This window comes from Oryzias melastigma, linkage group LG8, assembly GCF_002922805.2.
Source record: "Oryzias melastigma strain HK-1 linkage group LG8, ASM292280v2, whole genome shotgun sequence".
NCBI lineage: Eukaryota > Metazoa > Chordata > Actinopteri > Beloniformes > Adrianichthyidae > Oryzias > Oryzias melastigma.
Window position 1 is genome coordinate 22864189 of NC_050519.1, and position 17320 is coordinate 22881508.

The window sequence follows — 17320 nt, forward strand, 5'->3', positions numbered from 1 at the left end:
CAGGCCAACATCCCAATGTAGACTCAGGTTGACCCACATAAAGGTCAGAGTCACGCGTCACTTTTCTGTTGATGTGTTACCATAGCAACAATGAGCTGCAGACCGTCTGTTGTGAGGCCTCTAATCTTCCGATTGTTGTTCTTTCAAAGTGTATTCTTTCTTTTTCAAATACACAACCAAAACTATATAAGTATCTACAGCCGTGGCCATAAAATTATACCAATTAAAAATGTTTTTTATTTAATAGCTTATATCAGTGACCAATTTCCTCCAAAACAAAATAATATTTAAACATTTTAAGAAGACTGTTTTCCTTTTCCAGATTATCACATCATGGAAAATACATCAAGTTAGTAAACTGGACTCAATTCCATGAAAAAAATGCTTCAGAATTTCACATCTCTGTATGTGACAAACAAACTATTATGTTTAGGTTCAGAGAGAATCGGATTTTTCTTGCATTCTGATTAGACTGCAGCCCTTAAATAACTACAAAACTTGAATTATTTCTTTTTAAACAAACCTACATTTTTATGCTTGTAAAATAATTCAGAAAGTTAAATAATATATTTTTTAGGGCCGGGAATCAATTAAAAAAATGTGATAATTGATTTCAAACTTGGAAAGAATTAATTTCAGTTTTTAAGTTAAAGCATTTGCTAGCTACTTATTATCTACAAATAATCACAATATGAAATTACACGTGAAATTGTACATTTAGAACATTTATCTTTAACCCTTTAGAGCGTCAGCTACCAGAATTAAGAATTTCTCTCCTAAGAACAATGCTGTCTATTTGACATTTTTCCTGGAAATCTATTTTTTTCCAGCTTTTGCTTTTTTCTCATAAATTTTCTTTATCGTGTTTGTCAAGAATAATAAACAGGTTTTTGGGGGAAGTGTGATCCAGCTGGATTTCAAGTCGGCTCGTCTGGGATCTGCTCTCAGGTGGAAGCATCATTTTTGTCCAAAAACTACAAATAATTGCCATACTATCTCTTCAATTTAAGGAAATCTCAAATCCAGAATATTAAAAAAGTTTACTTTTTTTTAGACTAAGTTTTAATAAGCTGATTTCTCAGTTGCACGGCAGGACGTCTGAGCCCGTTAGTAAATATTAACACGTTAATTCTGTTTAGATTAATCAGTGTCAACTTTCACAGCCCTAATATTTTTGTCAGAATAAATGAAAAGATAAAGCAGTAACTGAAGAAATGTTAACATTTTTAACATAAGTTAGTCTTTATGGTGTCGCACATGTAAAAGACTATCAAATAAATCTAAAAAAAAAACAGAAAATAGTCTACTTCAAACAAATTAAATATCAAAAGTAATAAGAGCAAAAACAATTCTTGCAAGACTCCTTCAATGTGTTAGTGATGTAGAATATCTCATGGATGATGATTCTTCATGATATCTAGTTCTGCTTGAACCGTCTGGCTAATGTGAAACGACTAGCATGCTAGCTTAGCTGTGAACATCTCTCTGTTGTTCCTGCAGGAAATGACCGGTTTCAGATTTCTTTCAGATTTACAGTTGAAAGTTGGTGACTTGATTTTCAGGTTGTTGTTTTTTTTAACGGTGCGTCTAGAACAGTGGTTCTTAACCTGGGTTCGATCGAACCCCAGGGGTTCGATGGGTTGATCTCAGGGGTTCGACAGTAGGTTTGGGCACCGAAGTTCGGTTCAAAGTAGAAACCGTTATGATTTATGCGGTTCTGCCAAAACCAAAAGAAGCTGCTGCAAATGGTGCAGCATGTAGGTGTCAAATTTTTGATACCATTTGTTACGACATATCTTTGTGAGCAATCCTTTTCGAGGTTGCTGGACATAAAAACAAAGAAAAGGAACAGACTTTGCTATGAAAATGACATGAGAGTGGCCCTTGCCAAGGTGAAACCACGCATATCTGAACTGGTCTCTCAAAGCAGAAGTCACACTGATTTGCAGGTATGTAATTTGTTGTGAGTTTATCCATTTTGTTGGTTTTGAACAAGGTGATGTTCATGCACGGCTCATTTGGTGTACCAGTAAAAAACTTGTTTCTAGATTAAATAATAAATAAATAAAAATGTCACCAAAGAGGGGTTCCGTGAATGCGCATATGAAACTGGTGGGGTTCGGTACCTCCAAAAAGGTTAAGAATCACTGGTCTAGACTAAAGAGTCTCCCTGGCTAGTAGAAAAGTACCCTTGCAGAGCAGGCTTGGTGAGACGTCCCTCAGACCCCTCAGAACAGGCGAGCAGAAAGAGAGAGGGCCTTCTTGAACCAGACAGACTGAAGGGGTGGAGCCGATTCCTGCATGATATGACTTAGTGTGGACAGTAAAAACAATAACCTAAACAAAGAATACGACCTTAACATGACAAATATTAACAAACTCAGAGCCCACGGGTAACTAGTTAGATTGTGAATAATATCCTGTAAAATCTGACATTTTCCCACTTTCTTAAACAGATATGTTGGATAATTAAAATAAAAAAGTCTAAACAAGCGTTTTATCCCAGCGCCACACCCGCAGATCGTAGCAGGTCGGTGCTGCCTGCATTCGCTGCGTTTGCCGGCCAGAACTGACTATATAAAGCTTGGCGATGTTTTGCGATGTTTTCTGTTTGCGTAACAAGTGATTCCTGCGTGATTTTTTTAAGATGTGCGTGTTTAATTAGTTTCAAGCTGTTGTAATTTTAATTTGTGCATGTGTAAAATGTATTTTTTTTTATTTTGTTAAATATTAATTTGTATGATATGAGATATCAAATCAAGAATTATACACGGACAAATCCAAAGTTACCCACAAATCAGGAATTACGCACACATAAATTGGGGAAATACTAATTTCTCTCCATAAAGCTCCCTCTGCCAAAACATTTCTGCTAACATCAGCTCTGCAGCTGAAGTGCAGCTAACCCTCATGCCCTGCTTACCTTAATCTAAACCACCTTAAATTTCCTTTACAGACAAACACATCTTCTGGGTTCCAGCGTTTGTGACAATGCTATTTGAAAAACCAGGTAAATCTTTTACATTTCTAAGGAACAGAGTCATCTACTGTTTTACAATCCTGATACCATTCTTGAATATTAAACATAATGTGTTACTTGAACTGCTTTGGTAAACTGTTTAAACCAAACACACCAGCAGCTGGTTTTGTCCCATAAATTGATTTTCTGCCAAAAGGGAAACTGGGTCAGTCAACAATGGAATGAGCATTTATTATGTGCAAGGTTAGAGTTATTTTTAATTAAAGTGAATCAACTTTGTTTCATACACTCATCCAACACACACAAACACCAAACAGGTAGAAGAAACAGTGAGTCCAAAGAAGACCAGTCAAAGTTGAGGTTTTCTATGTAGAGATGCAAGACTATTTTGGGGTTGTTAGGGGTGGATTTATTTTGTAATAGAGTTAAACTCACTTTAAAATGTCTACATGTTTACTTTTGTTAAACAAAAAAGAAGTACAGAAATAACCTTTTGCTGTTTATTGATATGCAATGAAGTAATGGGTGACAGGAAGGGGGGGTGGGGTTGTTCCTTGCCATCAGTCCTATCCGCAACTCAGAGGTGAATTTCTATTGAACTCCTGGCACTCTGCAGAAACTATGTCCTAGAAATTGACACAAATGTTGGTTAAAAACAGCATGATCATGATTAAAAGATCAATAGGAACGATTTTAAAATAGATCAAAAGATGGTCGGAGTGAATCTTTACCCAGTGTATGAAGACACCAGCAGAAATGTCCTTAAAAAGCCTGTCTGTCTTACCAAAGCTTGAGCTTAACTCAGTCCAAAGCATTAGATTCACATTGGTTTACATTATAAACACACACATACACTCATATTTTGGAATGCTTAAAGGCCCCTAGAGACAGTCTGCCTAGAACATCCAAAAAATATTACCCTTTAAAACCCAGTAAAACACTGAAGCTGAGCTTTTAATGGAGCATTGAGCAGTGAATATGATAGAGGGAGAGAGCAGGGATCAATCTGGTGATTTTACGATGAAAGGCTGTGAATGTGTCTGCTGTAAATTGTTTTGGAGAAGCTGCTGCTGCTCTCAGGCAGCTTCAGGACTGATGAATGCACACAAACACATCTGCAGAGGGAAACCAAAACAGCATCATCCCTTTGTTTTCCCTGCAATGACTTTATGAAAGGGTTTGATTTAACTGCAAAGAAACTTTACTGAAAACAATAAAACTATTTTTTAACCTCAGTAAATGAAACATCTTTTTATGAACCTCTTATGACACAGACTGGACAAAGGATTTTGTTTTTGCTAAACAAGAACAAAGACAACCAGTGGAAGCTGGTTTACAGCTTATTTGTGAATCGTAAAAGTAACTAGATATTTAACATTGCATATGATAATGCTACTGTGAATGCTGCAAGCTGAATGTGCTTGTGTTTATAGCTGAAGATACTGAAATTTATTACTAAAAACGCTAAAGCTAATAGCTGAAAAAGCTAAAGCTGATAGCAATCTAAAACATTAGCTTAATGTCAAATTAGCCTAAAAACTGTTAGAATGTCTAGTTTAGCCAAAACAGCTAGCATAAAGATAAAATATCAGCTAAACTCCAAATTAGCCAAAAAACTGGGAAAAAGCCTACATTAATGATTTTTAATTACGTTTTTTGAAAATAGAAGTTCAATTGAGTGTACTTTGTTCTCTTTATGAACCTGAAAGCTGCAGCAGAGGCTCTGGTGTGTTTGATCTGAAGCCTTCAGATTTGTGATGACAGCAGTCTCCGAGTTAACTGTCAAACATGGACATAACACATAGCATACCCATTGTCAATTGTGATAATGAAGATGTGACTGTAACATATAACGTTATGTATCAATTAACATGTTTGAATAAAATAAAATTAAAAAATTGAAAAAAAATTAAAAACTGTTGTCTCAGAGTTAACCTGGACAGCCAACAAAACCTCACAAGAGTTGGAGTCCCACCATATTTTTTCCAGAACCAGGCTACACATGTAGAGGAATACAGAACAAGTGTTATCTTAAACTGCATTACACATTATGACAGAAGGAACAAAGGAAATGAAGTCGTCAGGTTAATATGTTACATTTCAAAGAAACTTGGAGGTATAAAGGTGTTTTGGTGACGCAGGTGGAGTTCCAGGCTTCACTGGAGGCACGATGGTCACTGAATGAAAACTTAAGAAATGGTGAAGAGGACGGAGACATGAAAATCTTTGTGGCATGAGAGTTTTTACTCAAGCATACAGGTAATAGTTTGGGAGAAAAGAAGCTGGTACGAGGAAACTCCTGGTCTGAGCAAGAGAGAGAGAGCCAACAAACACAGGAGGCACAGCAGTATCTCTGCCAGCATATTAAATGTCTTCTCAAGAAAACCACAAGAGCTCTTTAGCAATCTGTATTTATGTTTGGTCAAAGGGCTGATTTACAGAAGTCTTACTCACATGCACCCATACAGGGGTTGACCCGTACAGGTGCTGGGGGATGTTGGGGCTGTAGAGGGTCGTAGAGAGGAGCACAGGACATGGACATCTTAAGGGACGTCATGTACAGTGATGCTGTCAGACACGGCACTCCAGTCATTAGTAGGATATGTGCATTGACTCCTTACTGACCCCATGCATATGTTTCACCTGTGTGCAGGTGAAACGTAAGTGTCCACGGGACGCCAGTAGGACGTCAACACAACCTACACTCTGTAATTTCCTCATTTCTAACAATCAGGAGCTCACACTCATCACTAGAACAGGACTTCCGGCTCCAAGGGTTTGGGGAGGATTAAAACAGTGTGCCTGTACTTCACTTACTCTTAAGTGTTGCTACGGTGTTCACTACAACTTGTTACCTACAGCAAACCCGCAGAGAAATTTGCATAAACACTTTCGTCTTATGGGCTCACCGAGTTGTCCACAATCTAAAAATGTGTTGCAGGTCCTGTGTGCCCATTATTCACCTGCAGACAGCTCATGTCCATCTGTAAGGGCAGCATAAGCATGGGGATGGAAGGGTGATGATGTGGGCTTGTTCTGAGGATGCAGGACCTGGAATCAACTATGAATTCTTTATGAATCCAGTCGCTGTCTTCCACCTGGGTCGCAGGTGCAGTGTTTTCAGTAAAGAAATGCTTAGACTTCCATCTTTTCGCCCATCGCCTTGACTTTGATGGGTAGAAAACCAACATGTTCCGTGATGTCACATCAGAGGGGAATTCTCTCCAGATTTCCAAACCTCCTCCACTGGTTCTTTTGGGTGTAGAGGACAAGGGTTTTACTTTGACTTAATCTCAGATGAACAAGCTTCATCCTAATCCCTCTTTATACTGGGATCACCTTGAGGCTGGACCTGATATGAAGGTCCAACCATAACCCTGTGCTTCCACGGCTAGAGTTAGAGCTCAAGTGTGACGCAGGAGCGGTCGGGCTATGGCAGATGACTCCCGTTGGCTATGGAGCAGTAAAGCTTGCCGTGGGAGCCCGGGGTTATAGTTTGCCAATGAGAATGAGCCCTTACCAGAACTGGACTAGGTTTTAGTGAACCTATCCCAGACTGAAGAGAGACGGGTACCAAAGGAATTTCACGCGGTAAGCTCTGTGTATGGCAAAGATAAAAGACAAATATAAATTCTAGAAGCAGCTGAGTAGATCAGGGAGGGCTGCAGTAGTCATTTGGCAGAGTTTCTGTCAGACAGAAAAAGGGTGTGAATCTTGGACGAATGGAACAATCCCAGGAATTCCTGCAAATGGTCTTCTGACATACCAATAGGTGTTGCAGGAGTTAGTCAAGAAGATCAGGACAGCAACGATACATCGCTTGGTAGAATCGTGGAGCAGAGCAATCAGGAGGACTTCAGACATGCAGACAACACGAGGAAAGACACAAGGTCATCAATTTGATGCAGTTTTGGTGTTTTCTCACATTGCATGCCAGCTCCTCTTCATTGTACTGTAGTCTAGCCGAGGCTTCAGGAGCATGTGCAGTAGAGAGTGGAGGTAAGATGGGAGGCCTTCAGGACTCAGCAGACAAGCTGCTGAAGGTGTCAGGAGATTTATCTCTGCACTGAGATTTTTTTCCACCCGGAGGTGCAGAAATGCCAGAAGGTGTTTGGGAATGACAAAGACAGTGAAAGGAATCATTGAAGGAAACGTTGAGAGGCTCCTGAACGGATGCAGATTCACGTTTGGATGCGTCTATAGTACGGTGGAAATGATAAGGCTATAAATAGTGCCGAAATCTTCATTATTCTGGACACAAGGGATTCTAAACGACAAACCAGAACAAGAAAACGTCTGCATAACAGTTGAGCATATGTGCATGAAACTCATTCTATTCATTCAAACTACGGCCCACAGGCCGGATCGGGCCCGCCTCCACATTTGGAGCTTAGCTAGTATTTTACCTTTATCCTTTGGACCAGCTCAGTGGCCTTCTGTCCGCCCTGAGATTGGAAAGTTGTGGGTTCAAATCCCAGCCGAGTCATAACCTAAGACTCTAAAAATGGGACCCAGCTTGACACTAAGGAGTTGAACTCGGGGGTTAAACCACCAAACGGTTCCCGAGCGCAGCTGTATCAGCAGCTCACCACTCCCCCAGGGGATGGGTCAAATGCGGAGAACAAATTTCACACACCTAGATGCGTGATGAATCGTGGGACTTTAACTTTAGCTGTTTTGGCTAAATTAGGCATTGTACCAGTTTTTTGTTTGTTTTTTTGGCCAATTTGGCTTTAGCGATTATTTCAACTACATGCTAGCTGTTTTGGCTAATTTTTTTTTCAGTTTTTTTGAATAATTTGTCATTTAGCTAATATTTTAGCTGGCTATCAGCTTCAGTATTTTCAACTATTAATTTCAGCATCTTCAGCTATCAGCACCATCATCTTCAGCAGCCAAATTCATCTTACAGCATTCACACTAGAATTATCACAGGTAATGCGATATATCTAGTTTTTAAAATGTTTTAATAGTATTTTTTTCTATGAATATCACAGAAATGAATTATTTCAAATTTTGCTATGTGTGTCTTTCTGGAAAACCGTAAATGTTTACGTTTAGGCTGTGATTGTTACACTTTACGAACTGATCTCAGCCCCATCAGAGAAGAAAACAGTTTTGTTTCCCTCACAAGAAAATGTTTGGGGCCTCTGTTCTATACAAAACTCAAGGTGTTAGATCTGGTTATTACTAACTGAATGATGAACACAATTAGACAATACCAAGCTAATGTACCTGAACATTTTAAATGTGAGCTTGGTAACATCCAGAACTTCTAATCTTCAGACAGGTGAGACAGATGTTTGACTCTGACTTGATTAAACTCCTGTAGACTCATATTACCTCCGGTTTCATTGTGTTCACTGCTGTAAATCATGTGCTGCCTTACATTCTCAAGCTGCAGATCAGGAAGGACACAGTCAATCACCGGCTCTGACACGGCAAATATGAAAATCTGTGCACGCAAACAGATCACTGCTGGTTAGTTTAAATGCACCTTGGGTTATCTGAAACATTGTCAGGCTCAATTCACCTGAGAAGATTCAAACCCCCTCAGAGGATGCATCATTAAGGAATGCAGTTGTCCATGCAGCTGCTGTCCCACATGCCCAGAAGCTAACAGGGAAAGAAAAGGACCGAGGAACACGAGTGTTTGAGAGAGGTAAGAGCAAACAGCTTTGCTCATCTCAGCAGAGGTGGAGAGATGCTGCTGATCCTGAGCTCCAGAGTGATTCTGCACAGACAGATGCCACGATCAAACCTGGAAACTTGTTATTTCAATCAGGAAACACATTCTCTAACCAAGATCGTGAGATTTTAGGAACCACATTAATGATTCAGAAATGAAAAAGAACTGTTCTCCTAATATGATAATCAGTGTTTTTCATCAGTGCACATGAATGCATGCACAAACAAACAGTATCAGTTCTTCTGGGCAGTGAAGGACACAGAACATCGATGATTAGATTACAGATGGACGTTCAAACATGCCAAAAACAAACCAGCTCCTCGTCTCCCCTCTGGATTCTGTGAAATGTTTGTCTTGGACCCAAACTCTCAGAGTTTCTGTTTTCTGTTTCCATAAATCAGACGTCACATCGATCAGATGGAGAAATCTGAGGCGTCGACCAGAGCTGCTCCTGCAGGGAAACAAAGAACTGGACAAAACACAGCCATGCATGCATACATGTGTGTGTTTGTGTGTGTAGGCTGTTAGTTAATGTGTAATGTCAGAGCGCCTCCAAGTGGCCACACTCCACACTCCGTTTAAGTTATTTTTCCTCTCAGATTCCTCTTCAAACCATGTGGGCCATTCTGTCATTTAAACTTTATTATTATCACTTTAAATATCATTTGAATGAATATTATTGTTTTTTTTTAAATGTAGATAAAGGCAAAAAAAATCATGGACATTTTTTACCAAATTGTTTTTTTGAAAATATTTTTAATTTAAAGATAGGAACAAGAATTAACATATTTATGAATTTCGTAATGTATTGGATCCCTTTTTAATTAAGAAAATATATTCAATGTTATGAAGCTTTATTAAATATGTATCAAAAATGTTTTTGTTAAAATAAAAAAAATGATTCTAAAGTAAAATTAAATTTTAATTTATGCTTATTAATATTATTATTGTTGTTGATTTTAAAATATTTTAAAAATATTATCTTTCTTATCATAATTAATGTAAATATTTATATGTTTTAATATTATTTTAAATAAGAATAAATATTATTTTTCTTTTCATAATTTCTTTAAATATTTTTATGTTTTATTATTATTTTAAATAATACTAAATATTATCTTCCTTATCATATTTTTTTAATATTTCCAGAAAAATCAAAAATCAAAATAATTCTTGTAAAATATTAATAAATACTCTAAACTAATTTTCCATAATTTGATTTGTCAAAGAACAAAAAGTGTCAGCAACAACTTAAAATAAAACAGAGCAAAATAAATGCGTTGTTATGGAATAAAAAAGAAAATTTAATGAGCTTTCATCAAGAAAGCTTTGACGTAATAAAAATATTTTGATATTTAACATTAAAAATATGTGTATAAAATATATAGTAAATGAAACAATTGTTATAGACACACACAAATCAAGTCGTTTTTATTTCACTTAAATTTGATTTCTGTCTTTACATTTTAAAGAGATTTTTTTCAGCTGTGCGTCTACTTATTTTTTTATTTCTGCACCATTTTTTATTTTTCATTTACACACTTATTAAAATAATAATATATTAAATATATAATTAGATATTTAGAATAAAGAATAACTATTACATTATATGATTGAATGTTAAACAAATGATTGAATGATTGATTTACAAATAAAGTCGTTGGAGTTGGATAGTGAGGGTAATGGAGACGGTGGCAAAGCAAGCCTGAGATCAAGTTGTAAGAGATAAGACGGAATATAAGACAGAACTTTAAATGTACTTTCCTCTCCTATGCTAAAATACAACTTTATTATAGTGACAAGTTGAATTAAATGAAAGTCTGACAATGAAAAGTGAAAAAGTGGTTTGACAGGAACTTGTGCGTCTGTCATCAGCAGACTGCACACAGAATCAGGTCATTCAATAAAGAAGGATTTGCTCCCTGAAGGTTCCTGTTGTAGAAACCCCTTGAGTGACCTCTGGAGTTTCCTTCGACCTTTCACTTTTTCCTCTCTGCGCTTTGTTTCTTGAGTCTCTAATTCCACATCCATCCCATCAGCAGTGCAGGAGGAAAGCCATCTATTAGAGGACACATTGTAATTGCCAGGCCGCCTGTGCAGGGAGAGATGGGCCTTTTTGGAAATAAAAGAAAATCCTGCTTAATTAATGGAGGCATCAATCTGAGTTTAGTCATAATGGCTGAGAAGCAGCTCATCTCTTGTCTGAGTAATAAGCATGACACGACAAAACCAATGACAGAGCAGTGGAGGCAAGAGAGGCTGAGAGGAGAGGGACTATGAATGTAACCAAAGTGTAGTGAATAGGGTTTGTTCTCCAGGTTTAGGATTGTGAAGTCTCACTAAACCAAAGTGTTATGGGTTTTGTTGAAACTAAACTGGTGTTTGTCTGTTTTACCCCAAATTATCTGTTCCTGATCAGAGCACACTCAATAAAAATGTTTAGTTTCATGCTTTTTCAATAATCTGAAGCTTACCGAATATCTGACCAGAAAAGAAAAGAAGCATCTTCCAAAAAATGATTGTGGTTCAGCCAAAGCTAAGCCCCACAAAGATGAGCTGAGGCTGAAATTCTGTAAAAATTAAACTCAATCGTCACTTAAAGATCAAAATTTACCAGAATAACAAGGAAATTAGACAGTGAAAACATGCAAGTCAGCTACTTTTAGAGTTTCAGTCTGGATTTATGGGCAACACCAAACTTTTAAGATTTGATAGGACGACTTTTAACATAAAATATCTTATGAGTGAAATTTTTTTCTCAAGCATAATGTTTGTTATCCTAAAAATAAATACCATTAAATGCTGACCAGGTAACAATTTTAATATACAAGGCAATAAAAAAAAAACTATCACAAACAACCATTGACTGTACCTGAGAACTGGACTGAGTGACTCCTCCCCCTTTGTATTCCAAACAGGAAGTACCTGCTTTCTCCAAGAAGCTAAAATCCCACAGACTGCTATAGAGAAGCAAACAGCTGTTGCTCAGTCATTCTATTGGTCAGAATAACCATTCTTGATCTGATACATTTTTCTGAACACATTCATGACAATCCTCTGATTTTAAAACATGTTTTTGATTCTTAATCTCAAGTTATTCAGGTTAAAAACTGACCAATCAGATGCTTCAGTTGATTGACAGATTCTCCCGATTCCGTTTTCTATGGAAGGAATGTGGACGTCAAACTAGATCACTCTTAATTGACAACAGTAGTTGCCGTGGAAACGTTGACTCAGACCGACGTGGACCAATCACTATCATCAGTCTCCAACTTGGCGTCGTCCATATCCCCCCCAAAAATAGCGACTGAACTGACTTCATTTAGCTGAAGTTGGAAGTAAGCAATTTTCAATGGGTGATGTCACACTCACTCTGTGCAGTTATCAATATACAGTCAATGTGGCCAACTTGCAGCCCTTCCGGTCATGTGACTGATGGAGCAGGTCGATATGTGTGGGCTGGGGGCTGTTATGGCACAAAACACTGGAATAGCTCACATAGAAATGACACAAAATCAAAATTTCAGTATAGTATTTATTACTGAAATTGGTGTTGTGCAGGGATCTAAATGTCCACTCTTTTGTGTCGATACTCCCGTCTCTACAGGATCTAGAGCACATCAAAGCACTGAAACAGCTCTGCTGAAGGAAACATAACAATATGATTGATCATGATTCTTATTGTTGAAACTGGATCATGTGGTATCACAGGAACAGCATTGATTTAGTTTTAATGTAACTTCAATTAGTACTTCTCACAAAGCAGAATCTGTCGTGGTGTACCACAAGGTTCTGTACTTGGTCCAATACATTTCAATTATTTTGTGGTACCAAAGTATCCATTCATAGTGTTGACAATAAGCTACATTTCTATATTAATGTAAGATAATTACCACACTAGACATGTTTCCAAATCATAAAAACCTTCTACCTTGACTTTCACCAGCTTTTGTCTTCTGTTCTACTAGTTCTACTCATTGTTCTACTACGACAATGATGACAATAACGTCATTTTTGACCGGAATGGCACAAACCAGGAGCATACTTCTGTCTCTAAGAGACACAGAGAAATGAGTCCATTACTGTGTTATTTAAATACTTTAGTCGTTTTCTTGCTGGTCTGAAGAACAGCAGCCAGAGTTCTGATGAAAACTTAAAAAAAAAGAAATCCCATTTCAGCTTTTTGAGCTTCTCTTTGTTTCCTCCTCTTATAAACAGAAAAGAATGACACATTTCCAAACCTACCTTTGTAGTAATTCTGCATTTTGTGAAAAGAGTTCAGCCCAATATTTCCTAAACTAGAATGGAGTCTAGTTTAGAAAGCCTGATAGCTGAAGGGAATCCAGACCAATGTAACCAATTCACTGCTTCTCTTCTGGAGGCAGACATCCCAATTGAAACTTTTCTTTTTGATAAAACTGATGACCAAGGTTAACCCTTTGACTGCCTGCTCAATCAAACATTTAGAAAGCATGTTTTTAAAGATACTGATTGTGTGTATTACTTCAAGAGGTACAGAGCCTCTAAAAGGAAATTGAAGAAAAAAAAGTTTAAGTAAAAGTTTTTTTTGTTTTTTTTAAATTGAAATTAGAAAAAATTATTCTGGTTAGTTAGGGATGCGCACCAGATAGTAACTATATGCATCAATTAGTAACCAGAGCATTTTTTTGTTAATTCAATTTTTAGAAAAAAAAACAGTTACTTTCTGGTGTGCACCAGTTACTAGTTAGTAACCAGAACTTTTTCTTTTTCACTTCATTTATTTTTTTTTTTTACTTTGATGTCCCTTTAGGGGCTCCTTACTAACGCAAGAAGCAGCAGAAGAAAATAGCTTCTATGGTGATTTCTTTCTTAGGCAGTTAAAGGGTTAACCTGAGTGAATGTAGAAAAGTTGATAGCTGAAGTAAAAACATTGATTTGAACCTTTAATTTTCAGTTCCTCCCTTTCCTTTGTAATTCTTCCCAAGTCTCATGGACATCGTCAGTCTCTTCTGTTGTTTTCATGCTTTACTCGTCACACATTCTCAGACCAGCCCAGATACCATCACCACTGAAGGACAAACAGCCTTGTCACCCTTTTCTCTTTTATTGTCTCCTCTAATGGGTCTTTTTGTGGCTTCATTGGCTTAGTTGTGTCCTGTTTGACTTCCACATCCTGTCGCTATAAAACTGTCATGATGCCCATAAACTGACAGCTCTGGCTTCTCTGATCTTCTCTAGCTTTCTTCAAAAACACACTCAGGTGGCCGGAATAACAGCAAGGCTTTAAAGTATCGGGGTTTGGTGTTAACATAAATGTGTTTTTGGGTAAAACTGTTGCAGTAAAGATTTAGGAACCAACAGAGACTTCCTTAAGTTGTAATTTAAGAATCAATTTTATGAAAATAAAGTTTTCTGTCAACCAAAACAAGCATTTAGTCAGCCATCAATTTTGAGTTTTCTCACTTAATAGTTAGTATGTGTTGGTTGGGGGGGGCAGGAAATCACATTGACAGATTTAAAATTAAATAATAGTTAAATTCCTCGGTAAAATAACTATTTGGTCACCGACAAACATGAAAGATTTCTGGCTGTTCCTTCTTGCCTCCTCTTGTTACCTGTCCTAATGTCACCTGTTTGAACTGAACTGTAAAATGACACCTGTCGACACCTTTAAACACTCGCACTCCACCTCCACTATGGCCAAGACCAAAGAGCTGTCAAAGGACACCAGAAACAAAATTGTAGACCTCCTTTAGACTGGGAAGACTGACTCAGCATATTGGTGTGGAGGAATCAATTGTTGGAGCAAATATTAGGAAATGGAAGGCATACAAGACCACTGGTAATCTCCCTCCATCTGGGGCTCCTTGCAAGATCTCACCAGTGGGGTCAAAATAATCACAAGTACAATGTGTAGAAACGCCTAAAAATACCCAGTCTATGAACTACACAAAGCTGGGAGCAAAGTACTACAGGCTACTATCAGTAACACACTAAGCCACCAGGGACTCAAATCCTGCAGTTCTCTGAAGGTCTTCCTTCTTAGGCCAGCATATCCAGATCTGTCCACAGTTCTCCAGACCATCTGGTTGATCCAGAGGAGGACTGGAAGTAAGTCATGTGGTAACCAAAATGAGACTTTTTAGTATAAACGCCACTCGCCGTGTTTGAAGAAAGAAGAATGCTGAGTTAAGTCACAAGAACACCATATCTACTGTAAAACACGGGGTAGGGACATCATGGTTTGGGTCTGTTTTTTTTGTTTATGTTTGTTTGTTTGTTTTTTTGCAATGTTTAGTGAAGCTTTGATTGAAAACCTCCTTTCATCAGCAAGGACAATGAAGATGAAACATGTCTGGATTGTCCATGAAAATTAAAATGTTTCCAAACACGTTGCCTGGAATTCAAGGTTCTGGAGTGGTCCAGCCAGTCTCTGGAACTTCATTCAATAGTGAATCTGTGGAAGGAGTTAAAGGTCCAACATCAGACCAGTACAAAACTCTACTCTTCACATCTACAGCTCATCAAAGATCCTAAACTGCCACATTCTTCAAACTGAGAACTTCTCAGAATGCAGGTTTACCTGTCTGTGTCTACTTTCCAATCAGATAGACTCCTGGATGACCTTAACGAGTCTGGTTCTGGATCAGATGCTCAATGTTGTCAAAGTGGGACTCTGTCTGTTGGTCTAAGACTTTGGACTTACAAATTGCACACATTTGTTCTGTACACCAACAGCTTCATTAAGCATGAGAAACAAACCAAACCCTGAAAGTTTAAACAAGCAGCTGAAAAAGGAGGATGGTTTTTGGTCAGATCAGAGCATCTGGATCAGGAGGAACCTGTAACTCAGATGAGCCGTCCATCCTGGAGAAATACAGCTTTAGATGAAACAGCATAGCTAGCCCACATGTCCCACATGTACTACTCTGATTATGATCTTAATCAGGCTATTATGATCAAGCCATAGTGTTGATTTGGTCGTGTCTTATTCAGAATATGAGCTCCTTAAGTATATTTATATATACTATATTTTTAATATTGGTACACGTGAACAATAATAATACTGGTGTATGTTTATTTCATTCACCAATGTATCCTATACAGCCCAGATTTGGGAGGAGACGAAGTTGCCCAGGAAGAGCTTCCAGATGAAGTCCATGATGTCTGAGGCAGACTCCAGACATTTTAAACTTCATTATGCTGCTCAGAGACACTCGTATCACCAGGATTTATCTCTGAGCGTCTCTCACTGTTTGCCTCCAGTTCTTGAACCTTTTGTGTGGTGTTCAGACACCGCCTTAGGTTCATACCTAACTCTGTTTGTCTTCCTCACTCCCCTATGTCCTCTCTGCTCAGCTCCAAAAGGTAATATCAGTCTGTCAGTGGAAGGAAAATGGAAGAGGACAGTGGCAGACAGAGGAACCACAAGAAGAACAGTCTGTCAGTGAAGACAATGAGGCATTTGAAAGTGTCTGTTCCATTTCCTGCCCACCTACATAACAACACAGTTCTCACAATAGAGGTCATCCCTCTGTTGTCACAGCTCTAAGCACACACCTACTACTTACTCCTTTGCTAACTTAAAGAAAGCTTTTGTTGACTTAGTCTCGTACATTCAGAGGAGTCTAGTTTAGACAGAGAGATGATGACTATACTGAGGGAAATATGGCTGCTACGTGGCACTGAGAGAATAACCATTCCGTCATGCTCTTGTCTTGTTTAGTGGTTTGTCTTCCCTCCCAACCTCTTCTTTCTGCACTCATCTCCTGCTGGGTCTGCGCTTCGTTCAGGTGAACCAGCAGGGGGAGACACTCAAAGAAAGGCCCCAGAAATGATGTACGTTTAGACATAAAGATAAACCAAACTCACCAGGGATCTACTTCTATCTGTGGAGCAGCTGAAACCGTATTATTCTGTTTGGATCTCACTGAGGTTCTACCAGTTCTACCAAAGTGTCCTTTGGCAAAACACTGACCCCCACATTTCTCCTGGTTATAGGTTGGTGCCAGTGTTCGGCAGCGGAGCCACCTTCAGTGTGTGAAGGGAACTGTGACTCTACAGTGCGTTCCATCTAAGAAGGTAGTAAGGTGCTATATAAGTATACGCCATTTACAATTTCAGAAATCTCAGAATTCTGCTGGGTTTGTGAACCAATGGCAGATCTGATCTGGGTCTCACACCATTAACCCTAGAGCACTATCGCTGGTTGATTTCAATTCAATTCAATTTTATTGTCATTGTCACAGAGAAACAACGAAATTGCGTTTAAAGCATCTGTACTCCATACTTCACATTTACAAATAATAATAATAATAATAATAATAATAAATAAATACCCCTTAGCCCAGTGTGTAAACAAGTGAGAGACAGTTCCAGCTGGTTATTGTCCATGAGAGTGGGGCAGAGACGAGAGAGGGGCTTTTACCCAAGCAAAAGTATTTACATGATTTTGAATATGTAGCATTTTCCTGAGTGTCATGGGACCCTGTGTAAAGCTTCAAATGTCCCAGGAATGGGTGCACCAAAGGCCAAGTCTCCAGTATCATTATTTACTTTCTAGGATTTTTTTTGTTCACAGTCATTTTCTAGCATGGTTTTATTTTCCATTTTGTTACATAAACCACAGTTGAAAATAAAAGTAAACTATTATAATTTATCATGTTTTG